This window comes from Scomber scombrus, chromosome 6, assembly GCF_963691925.1.
Source record: "Scomber scombrus chromosome 6, fScoSco1.1, whole genome shotgun sequence".
In the NCBI taxonomy this organism is placed as follows: domain Eukaryota; kingdom Metazoa; phylum Chordata; class Actinopteri; order Scombriformes; family Scombridae; genus Scomber; species Scomber scombrus.
Window position 1 is genome coordinate 1,965,532 of NC_084975.1, and position 9,218 is coordinate 1,974,749.

A 9,218-nucleotide genomic window follows, 5' to 3' on the forward strand; every position below is an offset into this window, starting at 1 on the left:
GTCAAAACAGACGGGGTCAATTTGACCCGGAAGGACGATACGAAGGTTAATTCATCTGTCACTATATAAATGTTCATGTTGTTATAACCCACTTTGACCACAAGGTGTCAGCAGAGGACTTCACCTCTTCTACACATACTGCTTTCTTTATTACTCAGTTATCAGTGTGATGAGTCTCCTGCTAACACATCAACACATTCATGACGTTCATTCATGATTATGTCGGACAGTAAACATCAGAAAACAAAGCTTTTAAAATAAAAAATGAGGCGCTTTTAAATCAGAAGATGCAGCAGCAAACTGCAGTTAAACAATATCCTTAAATACTGAACTATTTTAATCTTTATTGACTTTTTTGTGCATTTTTTTCACCTTAAATTTGCTGTAATTAGACATTTTCCCCAAATACATTGCATTTTATTGTTTACCAGTTAATTAATAATAATATGATGCTGATGAATACAAACTGAGCAGGATTGATGACGTCATACTTCTCAATGAATTTGGATTTCATGATACTTTTTTTTTTTTTTTTACTAATTGATCCGAGATGGAAACAGTCACAGAAGGTGAGTTTTAAATGTCATTATCAAAGGTTTTAAATGTCATTATTAAAGGTTTTAAATGTTCATAAATCTCTCATTTAACATGTTTATTTAGTAGATATTCCTTCAGTCTTTCATGCATATTACACAGTTTCACATATAAAACTGTTTTAATGTTTGTTTTGTTTCTGTTCTACTTTCAGATGCTGTGAATCCAACATGAACTGAAGCCGTTCTGACAGATAAAAGTCAAAAATAAAGGTATAGTTACATCTAATCTCTTTCATAACAATAATAATTCATGTTTATCTCTCATTATATTCAGGAAGGAGGAAGGAAGGAAGGAAGGAAGGAAGGAAGGAAGGAAGGAAGGAAGGAAAGAAAGGAGGAAAAGAGGAAGGAAGTAAGGAGAGAAGGAAGGAAGGAAGGAAAGAAGGACAGAGGAAAGAAGGAAGGTAGGAAGGTAGGAAGGTAGGAAGGAAGGAAAGAAGGAAGGAGGGAGGGAGGGAGAAAGGAAAAGAGGTAGGGAGGAAGAAGGAAGGAAGGGAGGAAGAAGAAAAGAAAGGAGGGAGGAAGGAAGGAAGGGGGAAAGAAGGAGGGAAGGAAGGAGGGAGGGAGAAAGGAAAAGAGGTAGGGAGGAAGGAAGGAAAGAAGGACAGAGGAAAGATTGGAGGAAGGAAGGAAAGAAGGACAGAGGAAAGATGGGAGGAAGGGAGGAAGGAAGGTAGGACGGAGGAAGGAAATAAGGAAGGGAGGAAGGTAGGAAGGAAGAAAGGAAGGAAGGAGGGAAGGAAAGAAGGAAGGGAGGAAGGTAGGAAAGAAAAGGAAGGAAGGAAGGAGGGAAGGAAATAAGGAGGGAGAGAGAAGGAAAGAAGGAAGGAAGAAGGAAAGAAGGGAGGGAGGGAGGAAGGAAAGAAGGAGGGAGGACAGATGGAAAGAAGGAACAGTCAAAACATACAGGGTCAATTTGAGCAGTTATCTTGAATAAACACAACAAAGATGTTTAACCCTTTACATCCTGTTCATATTCTGACTCATAATCAGCGTCTACACTTAAATCCACCTTTAGTCATTAATGAAGAGTGTATTCTATTTATTTATGGGGATAAAAAGACATTTAAAATCACTATTTTATGTTCCAGGGGAATATTTAATAGATTATAAAGAACACAGCAACATGTTTTAATGATGATTTTTGAATTTTGTATAAAAAACTAATAAAATTCAGACATTTTAATACATAAAAATGTGTATCAGCTGCACAAAAGTCTTAAAAAATGATGCGTTTTATCTCCATTTTTGTATATTCAGGGTGACATTAGGAAAAATCCACCTAGAGGAAATGAGTATCGGGTGTTTTTACAGCTCTTAAATGTAATAAATGAGTCAAATTAGACCCTGAACAGTATGTAAGGGTTAATAAAGTCATGATATTTTATTAACGTATAAAATGACATCAGTGCACTGAAACAGTAAAACGTCGCTGGGAATTTAATAACTATAACTAACTTAATAAAAAAAACACCAAAACATGGATGTATATATTAAACTTTCATTTAAAAAAGTATCAAATATACATTAAAAGCAGCTTATATAAAAACATCTGCACATATCAGACAACATATAAGCCGATATTGGACTATCGGTGCTTTCACTTAATATTTACACAATGATATTATTGATAACTAATCATCAGTAAAGTGGATATAATGACTAATAGAACAGCCTGTTAACCCTTTACATGCTGTTCAGTCACATTTAAACCCATTTTTACATTTAAGAGCCACAAAAACACCACTTTGCTCCTTCCTCCTTCCGTACTTCTTTCCTCACTTCCTTCCTTCCTTCCTTCCTTCCTTCCTTCCTTCCTTCCTTCCTTCCTTCCTTCCTTCCTCCTTCCTTCCTTCTTTCCTTCTTTCCTCCTTCCTTCCTTCCTTCATTCCTTCTTTCCTCCGTTCCTTCATTCCCTTCTTCCTTCCTTCCTTCTCTCCTTACTTCCTTCCTCTTTTCCTCCTTTCCTTCCTTCCTTCCTTCCTTCCTTCCTTCCTTCCTTCCTCATTTCCTCCTTTCCTTCCTTCCTTCCTTTCTTCCTTCCTTCCTCCTTCCTTCCTTCCTTCCTTCCTTCCTTCCTCCCTCCTTCCTTCCTTCCTTCCTTCCCCCCTCCTTCCATACTTCTTTCCTTTCTTCCTTCTTTCCTTCCTTGCTTCCTTCCTTCCTCCCTCCTTACTTACTCCTTTCTTTCCTTCCCTTCTTCCTTCCTTCCTTCTCTCCTTCCTTCCTTCCTCTTTTCCCCCCTTCCTTCCTTCCTTCCTTCCGTCCTCCCTCCTTCCTTCCTCCTTCCTCCTTCCCTTCTTCCTTCCTTCCTACCTTCCTCCCTCCTTCCTAACTCCTGTCCTTCCTTCCCTTCTTCCTTCCTTCCTTCCTTCTCTCCCTGCTTTTACATAAGATTAATTAAACATTTATTAATGACTGATGGGGAATTTATGAATGAGAATTAGTGTAAAGACTAATTATGAGTCATAATTCCTTCCTTCCTCCTTCCTTCCTTCCTTCCTTCCTTCCTCCTTCCTTCTTCCTTCCCTCCTTCCCTCCTTCCTTCCTCCTTCCTTCCTTCCTTCTCTCCTTACGTCTTTCCTCACTTCCTTCCACCCTTCCTTTCCTTCCTTCCTTCCTTCCTTCCTTCCTCCCTCCTTCCTTCCTTCCTTCCTTCCTTCCCCCCTCCTTCCTTACTCCTTTCCTTTCTTCCCTTCTTCCTTCCTTCCTTCTCTCCCTACTTTTACATAAGATTAATTAAACATTTATTAATGACTGATGGGGAATTTATGAATGAGAATTAGTGTAAAGACTAATTATGAGTCATAATTCCTTCCTTCCTCCTTCCTTCCTTCCTTCCTTCCTTCCTTCCTTCCTTCCTTCCTTCCTTCCTTCCTTCCTTCCTTCCTTCCTTCCTTCCTTCCTTTCTCCTTCCTTCTTCCTTCCCTCCTTCCTTCCTCCTTCCTTCCTTCCTTCCTTCTCTCCTTACGTCTTTCCTCACTTCCTTCCACCCTTCCTTTCTTTCCTTCCTTCCTTCCTCCTTCCTTCTTTCCTTCCATCCTTCCTTCCTCTTTCCTTCCTTCCTTCTCTCCTTACGTCTTTCCTCACTTCCTTCCATCCTTCCTTCCTTCCTTTCTTCCTTTCTTTTTTCCCTCCTTCTTTCCTTCCTTACTCCTTTCCTTCCTTCCCTTCTTCCTTCCTTCCTTCCTCCTTCCTTCCTTCCCTCCCTCCTTCCTTCCTTCATTTTTTCCCTCCTTCACTCCTTCCTTCCTTCCTTTTTTCCCTCCTTCCTTCCTTCCTTCCTTACTTCCCTTCTTCCTTCCTTCCCTCCTTCCTTCCTTCCTTTCCTTCCTTCCTCCTCCCTCCCTCCTTCCTTCCTTCCTTCCTTTCCTTCCTTCCCTTCTTCCTTCCTTCTCTCCTTCCTTCCTTCCTTCCTTCCTCCCTCCTTCCTCCTCCCTCCCTCCTTCCTTTCTTCCTTCTTTCCTTCCTTCCTTCCTCCCTCCTTCCTTACTCCTTTCCTTCCTTCCGTCTTTCCTTCCTTCCTTTTTCTCCTTACATCTTTCCTCACTTCCTTCCATCCTTCCTTCCTTCCTTCCTTCCTTCCTTCCTTTTTTCCCTCCTCCCTTCCTTCCTTACTCCTTTCCTTCCTTCTCTTCTTCCTTCCTTCCTTCCTTCCTTCCTTCCATTCTTCCTTCCTTCTCTCCTTTCTTTCCTTCCTTCTTTCCTTCCTTCCTTCCTTACTCATTTCCTTCCTTCCCTCTTTCCTTCCTCCCTCCTTCCTTACTCCTTTCCTTCCTTCCTTCCTCTTTTCCCCCCTTCCTTCCTTCCTTCCGTCCTCCCTCCTTCCTTCCTCCTTCCTCCTTCCCTTCTTCCTTCCTTCCTAACGTCCTCCCTCCTTCCTAACTCCTGTCCTTCCTTCCCTTCTTCCTTCCTTCCTTCCTTCTCTCCCTGCTTTTACATAAGATTAATTAAACATTTATTAATGACTGATGGGGAATTTATGAATGAGAATTAGTGTAAAGACTAATTATGAGTCAGAATTCCATCCTTCCTTCCTTCCTTCCTTCCTTCCTTCCTTCCTTCCTTCCTTCCTTCCTTCCCTCCTTCCTTACTCCTTTCCTTAATTCCTTCTTCCTTCCTTCCTTCCTCCCTCCCTCCTTACTCCTTCCTTCCTTCCTTCCTTCTTTCCTTCCTTCCTTCCTTCCTCCTTCCTTAGTCCTTTCCTTCCTTCCTTCCTTCCTTCCTTCCTTCCTTCCTCCCTCCCTCCTTACTCCTTTCCTTCCATCCTTCCTTCCTCCCTCCTTCCTTACTCCTATTTTTCTTCCTTCCCTTCTTCCTTCTCTCCTTACTTCCTTCCTTTTTTCCTCATTTCCTTCGTTCCTTTCTTCCTTCCTTCCTTCCTTCTTCCTCCCTTCCTTCCTTCCTTCCCTCTTTCCTTCCTCCCTTCCTTCCTTCCTCCTTCCTTCCTTATTCCTTTCCTTCCTTCCCTTCTTCCTTCCTCTTTTCCTCCTTTCCTTCCTTCCTTCCTTCCTTCCTTCCTTCCTTCCTTCCTTCCTCCTTTCCTTCCTTCCCTTCTTCCTTCCTTCCTCCCTTCCTTCTTTCCTCCCTCCCTCCCTCCCTCCCTCCCTCCCTCCCTCCTTCCCTCCCTCCTTCCTTCCTTCCTTCCTTCCTCCCTTCCTTCCTCCCTCCCTCCCTCCCTCCCTCCCTCCCTCCCTCCCTCCTTCCTTCCCTTCTTCCTTCCTTCCTTCTCTCCCTCCTTCCTTACTCCTTTCCTTCCTTCCTTCTCTCCCTACCTTTACATAATATTAATTCAACATTTATTAATGACTGACAGTAAATGTATGAATGAGAATCAGAGTAAATATTAATTATGAGTCATAATAAACAGATATATAAGTTAATAATTAAATTCTTGTGTCTCTGGACTGTTTTGCAGATGTCTCCTCTGAAGCCGATCTGCTGAGCGGACTCCACTGATGGAGGATTTACGAGCTCAGCGGTCAAAGGATGAAGGTATTTCAGGAGCTCATCGTCTCTCATGGCCATAAAGAGGAAGCTGAAAAGCCCCCGTCCAAGCACATATAAACCCCTGCAGAGTTTCACTTTTTTAGTCTGACTCCCTTCACTGTGTCCCTGTCCTTCAGTCAGTCTCTGCTGCAGCCTTCCTCCTCCTCCTCTTCCTCTTCTTCTTCTTCTTCATATTGTGAGGTGAGAAACTTATAACTCTTTAATTGTGCATTTCAGTGGTTAAAGATAAAGGAGGATGCTCAATTTGTTGCAGAACTTTTCAACTTTTTGCACAGTTTGCTGCATGTTTTATGAGATTGAATCTTATTTTATGCTTATTTAGACTTTACTGATCTTCTCTAAAGTCCTACAAAGCTTAACTCTCACATACTTAAAGATTAATAATGAGATTAACCCTTTAATGAAGCTTTCAGAGAGCTGAGAGAAGCTTTTAAACTGGAGAAAAAGACATTAAATATATAAAATGTGAGGATTTTAATAGTATTTTTTGGACTTTTTTGAATTAATATGGGTTAAACAATCTAATAAATCAAATGTTTCAGCTGCATTTCAATGTTTTAAAGGAGAATTCATCATTATTTAAGGTGTTTTTACTGCTTTTAAATGTAAAAACAGTATATAAGGGTTCATTTTGACACGTTTCCAGTGTGTTAAAGTATTTTTTATACCTTTAAAAACAGGAAGTTCTTTTAATGCTAAATGTTAATATTAAAGATTTGCTTATTTAGACTTTGCTGATCTTCATTAAAGTCTTAAAAAAAAGCTTAACTCTCACATATACTGTTTATATTCAGACCTCAGGCAAAGATTAATAGTGAGATTAATCCTTTAATGAAGCTTTCAGACAGTTTTTATACTTTTAAAAGACATTAAATATATAAAATGTGAGGATTTTAATAGTATTTTATGGACTTTTTTGAATAAATATAGGTTAAAAACTCTACAAATTAAATGTTTTCCGATGCATTTAAATGTTTAAAGGAGAAGTCGTCAAATTTAATGCAAAAATTAAGACGTATTTAAGGTGTTTTTACTGCTTATTGACACGTTTCCATTGTGTTAAAGTCTTTTTTATACCTTAAAATCAGGAATTTCTTAAAGCTAAATGTTAATATTAAAGTTAACAAACTAAAACAATAAGTAGAGGAGTATTTCTGTAAGCAGCTATTAAACTTAAAGCTTCTTCCTCTCCAGTGAAACATGTGATATCATGTGTTAGGAGCTCAGATATGCGTTAACCGTCTCGTTTGACTGCTGGTAGATCCGGTTTCGTGATGCGTGAAAAATAACCCGAATATCAGATTACCACTGACAGCAGACATTCCTGCCGAGGCCGAAATCAGAAACCTGCAGGAAGTCTGTGATGTAACGACAGATGCTGCAAAAACTCCATCAGGCTGAGCCGAGCTGGAAACTCACTTCAGTTTAATGAATAAAAAGAGAGAAGTTGGTCACATAAAAGGTCTAAAAATGAAAAAATAGAACATCTAGGAAGCTTTTTAATCGTCCTGTTGTCTTTAAGTCAGTTTAGATCCTGTAGAATAATAAGTATCAACTAAAAAATGAGGTTTAATTTGATTTAAATGAGGTTTAATTATATTTAAATGAGGTTTAATTTCAGTTAAATGAGGTTTAATTTGATTTAAATGAGGTTTAATTACATTTAAATGAGGTTTAATTTGATTTAAATGAGGTTTAATTTGATTTAAATGAGGTTTAATTTGATTTAAATGAGGTTTAATTTGATTTAAATGAGGTTTAATTTGATTTAAATGAGGTTTAATTACAGTTAAATGAGGTTTAATTACAGTTAAATGAGGTTTAATTTGATTTAAATGATGTTTAATTTGATTTAAATGAGGTTTAATTACATTTAAATGAGGTTTAATTTGATTTAAATGAGGTTTAATTACATTTAAATGAGGTTTAATTTCTTTCAAATGAGGTTTAATTACATTTAAACAAGTTTTAATTACAGTTAAATGAGGTTTAATTTCAGTTAAATGAGGTTTAATTACATTTAAATGACTATAATTCCCCCATAATACGTGTAAAACATGTGATAATAAGCTGGTTTAAAAGGTTTAACACATAATCTGTTGTTATACTTTATGAATAGACAGTTTATTGAATAAAAAAGACAATAATTGGTCATATAAAATGTCTAAAAGTGGAAAAATAGAACATCCAGAAAGATTTTTAACCCTCGAGTCAGTTTTGATCCTGTAGAATAACAAGTTAACTAATAATGAGGTTTAATTTGATTTAAATTATGTTTAATTTGATTTAAATGAGGTTTAATTACATTTAAATGAGGTTTAATTTGATTTAAATGAGGTTTAATTACATTTATATGAGGTTTAATTACATTTATATGAGGTTTAATTTGATTTAAATGAGGTTTAATTTGATTTAAATGAGGTTTAATTACATTTATATGAGGTTTAATTACATTTATATGAGGTTTAATTTGATTTAAATGAGGTTTAATTTGATTTAAATGAGGTTTAATTTGATTTAAATGAGGTTTAATTTGATTTAAATGAGGTTTAATTACATTTAAATGAGGTTTAATTTGATTTAAATGAGGTTTAATTTGAGTTAAATGAGGTTTAATTTGAGTTAAATGAGGTTTAATTTGAGTTAAATGAGGTTTAATTTCAGTTAAATGAGGTTTAATTTGATTTAAATGAGGTTTAATTACATTTAAATGAGGTTTAATTTGATTTAAATGAGGTTTAATTACATTTAAATGAGGTTTAATTTGATTTAAATGAGGTTTAATTTTATTTAAATGAGGTTTAATTGAATTTAAATGAGGTTTAATTTGATTTAAATGACTATAATTCCCCATAATACGTGTAAAACATGTGATAATAAGCTGGTTTAAAAGGTTTAACACATAATCTGTTGTTATACTTTATGAATAGACAGTTTATTGAATAAAAAAGACAATAATTGGTCATATAAAATGTCTAAAAGTGGAAAAATAGAACATCCAGAAAGCTTTTTAACCCTCGAGTCAGTTTTGATCCTGTAGAATAACAAGTTAACTAATAATGAGGTTTAATTTGATTTAAATGGTTTAATTTGATTTAAATGAGGTTTAATTACATTTAAATTAGGTTTAATTTGATTTAAATGAGGTTTAATTTGATTTAAATTAGGTTTAATTTCTGTTAAATGAGGTTCAATTTGATTTAAATGACTTTCATTCACCCAAAATACGTGTAAAACATGTGATAATAAGTTGGGTTAAAGGTCTAAACCGGGTTAATTTTAATAGTTGGTTGCACAATATGTATAAAATTGAAAATATAGAACATCAGAAAAGCTTTTTAACCCTCCTGTTATCTTAAAGTCAACAAGTGTTTACTAAAAAATGAGGTTTAATTACATTTAAATGAGGTTTAATTTAATTTAAATGAGGTTTAATTTAATTTAAATGAGGTTTAATTATATTTAAATGAGGTTTAATTATATTTAAATGAGGTTTAATTATATTTAAATGAGGTTTAATTTAATTTAAATGAGGTTTATTGACCATAATCCCCTAAACATACGTGTAAAACATGATAATAAGTTGGTTTATAAGGTCTAACAGAGAATTTA

General features: G+C 36.0%; 1 protein-coding gene across 1 annotated transcript in view; it reads left to right on the top strand.

The window, feature by feature from the left end:
• Positions 1–601: 601 nt before the first annotated feature.
• LOC133981692 (troponin I, fast skeletal muscle-like) overlaps positions 602–9,218 on the top strand; it is a 17,464-nt gene continuing 8,847 nt past the window's right edge. The window contains exons 1-3 of the mRNA XM_062420511.1: positions 602–806; positions 5,515–5,591; positions 5,723–5,786. The gene's annotated coding sequence lies outside the window, so the exon portion shown is untranslated. The remainder of the gene's footprint in view (positions 807–5,514; positions 5,592–5,722; positions 5,787–9,218) is intronic.